This window comes from Artemia sp. Qi Xiang Cuo, chromosome 14 (genome assembly GCF_049724085.1).
Source record: "Artemia sp. Qi Xiang Cuo chromosome 14, ASM4972408v1, whole genome shotgun sequence".
Classification (NCBI taxonomy): domain Eukaryota; kingdom Metazoa; phylum Arthropoda; class Branchiopoda; order Anostraca; family Artemiidae; genus Artemia; species Artemia sp. Qi Xiang Cuo.
The window spans coordinates 36,543,445-36,548,704 of record NC_142807.1 but is presented as its reverse complement, the minus strand read 5'-3'; the positions used below and the strand labels follow the sequence as shown (position 1 = coordinate 36,548,704).

The window sequence follows — 5,260 nt, the reverse complement described above, 5'->3', positions numbered from 1 at the left end:
AAGACAGGGATTCTTGATGTGAAAGTTTTTTTGTTAAGGAAACCAAGTGGAAATTGTAAAAAGATAATAAAATTATGAAGTAGAAATGACTTACTTGAAGAAATGTGATATTTTAAATCCTCAATTTTTTCAGAAATCTGGAATTCTTGACCTAAAACAGGTTTTGCTGTCGAAATTCAAGAAAAAAGTGATAATTATTAAAAAAAAAAATTGATGAGGTTGAAAGAGTTTACAGGAAAAAATAGGATATCTAAATCCTCAAATTTTAAGAAACTAGAAGTTTCGACAAGAAACGGTTTGTGCTATTAAAATTTGAAAAAAAGGGGAAAATCGTTAAAAAAGATGAAAATATCATGTGGTAGAAAGGCTTTACTTGAAGAAATGTGACATTTTAATCCTGAAGTTTAAAAAAAAACAGAATTCTTAACAGAATTCTTAAAAAGGGTTTGTTTATCGAAATTCAAAACAAAGAAGCTGTAACTGTTAAAAAATGAAATAATTGATGTAACAAAACGCTTTACTTGAAGAAAAATGTGATATTTTAACCCTGGACATTTTAAAAACTGATATTCTTGAAGAGAACTTGATGAAGTAGAAAGACTTTACTTAGAGAAATTTGATAAGGAAATGATGAAATTTTAAATAAAACTAAAATTCTTGACAGGAGATTTACTTAAAGAAATGTGATATCTAATCCCAAAATTTATACGAAAAGTGGAATTCTTGACATGAATTAGGTTTTTGTTTTGGAATTTCGAGGTTAAGATTGCTGAAAAAAAAATTAAGTAGAAAGGCTTTACTTAAAAATATTATATTTAAATCCTGAAATTTTAAACAAGAATGGATTTTTTGACATGAAATGGGCGTTGCTATCAAAATTTCAAAAAAAGAATTGAAATTCGTCAATCGCCCAGGACTTGAAACAAAATATAAAATATCTTTTAGCGAATAAAACAAGATAAGTGAATGAAAAGTGTGGAGGCGGAAGAGGCTTCTATTTAGAGAGTAAATCATTATGCCCTCTAAATTGTCTTAAAAGTGTTTATATTATTGAAGCATAAATTAGAGGTTTTTTCTTTTATCGAGGGTGCCATCAGAACCTATTGTTTTCTTGCTAGTACTATTTCAAATAAAATTAATATATGCGATTTTTAAGAATTAGCCTCCTATCGTCAATTAGATGAAATGCAAGTTTCAGTGAGTCCTTCCAAAATTTCTTATAAGTTCTTCCAGCATATATCGCAGTAAATTTGCGTCTTTTTGGGGATATTTAAGATAGCAAACCCCGAGCTTTTATGCTTAAACAGAAACATTCTAGGGTTGAGCTAAATTACTTCTTTGCAATGTGTAATGGGCTTGTATGAGGGTCAAAGATCGAGTTACATCAGGGGGACAAAACAAGTCAGTATTTTAATGACTAAAACACATAACACATAAACACACATTTAATGACTAAAACACATAAACACATAAACACATAAACACAGATTTAGTCTTTGCCCAACATGGAATGAACACAAAAAATAGTCTTTCATAGTATTTTCCCGAATTCCTTTGTCTCATGCAGTCTCCTGAGTTTCATGGGAGTTACCTTAGTGCCTTTTGACTTTCTCTAGTCCTTTCCCAACATTCCTGGTCCCAAATATGACAATCCTCACAGCTAGCTATTTTTTACAAGTCTTTTGGGGACAGTATAGATAACTGTTTCACCCTTCTTTATTGGATAAGGTATCATCATTGTTGCAAATCAGAGGCGAAAAGAAAATATAAAATATTAACCCTTTTCAAGAGGGGAGGGGGTTCTTTCTTAAGTAAGACTTCTGCTTCGTCTTAATAATATTTAGGTAAGGATTTATTCTGGCAAATTCCAGCTGAAGGAATATCAAAGAACAATAAATACATATATTTTTGAATAAAAAGCGCAGTTTTATATTCTTTTTTCCATCATATGCGACTAATTATTATTGATTATTTAAATAGAATAAAAAAAAAATTCAAAGTGTTAGAAGTAAAATTTAAATGTAAGATTAGCCTAGGAAGACAAACAAGAATTTCACACCATACGGAAAATTTGGGTCAGGGTACTTTGAGGGAGGAAGTATTCCCCCCTTCTTTCCGAATAATGCAATTTTCTAAGATTTTTTCCAGCGTATGGGGCTACTTATTATTGATTTTTTTACATTCAAAAGAAACCAAAAATAAAAAAAAAAGTAACGAGTGAAAGATCAAATTAGGCTCGAAAGGAATATAAAACACGTAAAATCAGATAACAGCAAGGGTGTACGAAAAGCTTTCGCGCATTTTGCTAGTACCGTATTGCTATAAAGTTAACAATAGAGTCAAAACAGAATACAATATGTTATTTTAATGAAATAAAAATGGTGGAGGGCGGGAGAGGGGATTTGACCTTAGAGGGAAAAGTAATATTAAAATTGTTATATTCATATCGTTGAAGCATAAAATAGTGTTTTATTTCCCCTCCATGGGCGCTAACGGAACCCTTTGAGGTCTCCGTACGAAAGCCTTATGCGAGAAAATAAAAACTTTTCTGAACAAGTTCAATCATAATAAAATAAGTCTTTTGAAGTATTTTTGAGTATCCCAAGTGGGTTTTATTGTACTTACATAATTTTGGGCAAATCAGGTCTAAACTTCTTCAATCATAAAAAAAATTAAATATGGAAAATCAAGGTGTGTTTATTACACCTGACAGGTGTGTTACTAGCCAATGTGGCTTAAGAAACCACTAAATAGGGAATGTTGTACAGCTTGTTGCAAGAATGGTTTTATTAATATTGTATTTCCCTATTTCAAATTAGCGCCTTTCTACTTATATACTCTTATAAAAAATCTGTTTTTAGGGTTCAAGTTTCTATTGGCAAGGGCTACCCTTTACCTACAGTTTGTTATCATAAACTATTTGATTATACGAACATTCGTAGGATTTATTCAGTTACAAATAGAAGCCATCAAACACGAAACACTTCTCATGCCTAACAGATAAAAAACTGTTTGAATATACATTTTATAGACTATATGCATTAAGAACCCTAAGTATTGAAAGAGGATTTTTTTTTTTTTTTTTTTTTTATTCCCATTTATTCTTTTATTTTGCTCACGAACAGAGTAAGTCTCTGATTGAAGACGAGCTAATTTTCATACAGTCTTTGTATTTAATTGTTTCTTCTTTAAGAAAGATGTCACTCCTGTTTAATTTGTTATAATTTTAAGTATTATATTGATCATTTTGATGGACTTTGTCTTAAGGACACAGAATCAAATGGGGAAGTAAACCTTTCCTGGATTTAGATTATGCTGATGATTTATGCATTCTAAATGTTGAAAATGAATGCACTTTTAGAGGTTTTGAGAGTTCAGAGTGTCGAATAGTTTTGAAAATTGATGCCGAGAAGACTAAGTGGCTAAGGCTAGGAATAAGTGAAGATGAAACGTTGCCGTTGAGTAACGAAAAGATTTATCAAATGGACAGCTTCCCTTACTTTGGTATGATTATTAGTAAAGATGGTGCAGTGAAGGTGTTAAAAGCAGAATAGCCAAGGCCCAAAATATTTTTTCACAGTTTGGAAAAAAGTTTGGATGAATAGAAAGATTGCGAACCGAGGTTAGAATATTGGAAACTACAGTGATGGAAGTGGTTAAATGTAGTTCTGAATCATGGTCGCTCCGGAAAACGGGGGAAGATTTGCTAGATGTTTTCCAGAGAAATTGCCTATCCAGAGAAATTGTTTTGGATACCCGACTGACTGACCGTATTTCAAACAGTAAGCTGCACGAAAAGTGTGATTCCATCCCGCTTTCTTGGGCTATAAAGAGAAAGCTTGAGATGGCTAGAGCATGTTCTGCGGATGAGGGATTATAGATTGCCAAAGATTGTTCTTTTTGGCCGACCGTCTAGAGCTAAACGGATAGTAGGTTGTCCTCGGTTGGGATTGGAGGATTTTTTAAGTAGAGATTCAAGGAAAATCGGAACTTCCTGAGAGTTTGTAAAGGGGGAGGCTCTGAATAGATTGGGATGGAGGAAGAGCGTACGTACCTGTGCTGGCCTCAGGCGGCTTGGTGCTGTGGTGAGTTTTAGTAGTAGTAGTAGTTTAAGTATCTCCTAACTTCTGAAAAAAGAGCGTTGTCTTTAACGTCCTTAGTGCGTTGCCAAATTTGTAGTTTCGTTTTTCGGTAAGTTTAGGACTAACTGGCCTCAAGGCCTGCTAAATAGTTTGTAACTTTAAAAATTTGAAAAACTAAAACAAATAGAATACCCTAATACGTAACTCAACATGCTCTTTTTTTTTTTTTTTTTTTTTTTTTTTTTTTTTTTTTGCATTGAATTTATAATAGCAAGTGGATAATTTTTTTCATAGAAACATATTTGTAGTATTAACTTAGTCCAAACCTCGGAAAAAACATAAAAAAAAAAAAAAAATGGGTATTGTTGGAGAAAAGTGGATGCATCTTGTGGGCTAATCCTTGAACGAAGACCTTGCATTCGTCTCTCATAAGAAAGGATGTAAATACTCAGTTAGTCTAACCTCTTGGAATATTCACTTTAAGATGATATATGTTAGATTTAATAAAACAAAATCTTTATAATATTAGTTAGACTTACTTGAGCCCTGTTGTTCATTATTTTGTTTTTGTATGAACTTAAAATTCAAAACTACGAGCAATGACTAAACTGATACATACGAGTTTAGAATCCATAAGATTAGAACATCTTACGAATTACTGATAACTTTATAATTTTCTTCTCCTTTGAAATATAATCATGACATGCATTAGTTTAAACTACACTCTTCATTCTTCTTCTTGTCTTATGAGAGTTGATCTTTTCTTTCTATTTTCAATATTGTAATCTGCCTGCTGCCACTCGGTTAGTTTGTATTTTCTCTCATTTTCTTCTTCTCCTTGTTCTATTCTCCCTTTTATCCTTCTCGTTTTTTCCTACATTTCAACATTCCCTTCTTTCTTCTGTTTGCCTCTCTTTAATGTATAATTCCTTCCTCTATTAGCTCTCTCGTCTCAACTTTCTTTTAATTTGATGGAATGGATGTTTTCTGCATTTCTGCCACGTATCGTTTCGTGAAAAAATTGATAGCGTTATAAATACAATTAAGCATATGAGCTCCTTTTTCTTACATTCATCCTTTTCAAGATGTAAGTATTAAAAGGGATCAAAAAGGGACATTCAAACTGGGACTGGGCATGAGGAGAAAATAAAAAATTATAATTTTTTTTTGCCATAATA

At 32.0% G+C, this 5,260-nt stretch overlaps 1 non-coding gene across 1 annotated transcript; it reads left to right on the top strand.

The window, feature by feature from the left end:
• The first annotated feature begins 494 nt into the window (after positions 1–494).
• On the top strand, positions 495–572 carry LOC148944416 (small nucleolar RNA SNORD36). Its single transcript, XR_016142893.1, has one exon. It is a non-coding gene; the product is annotated as a small nucleolar RNA SNORD36 (small nucleolar RNA).
• Positions 573–5,260: the final 4,688 nt, after the last annotated feature.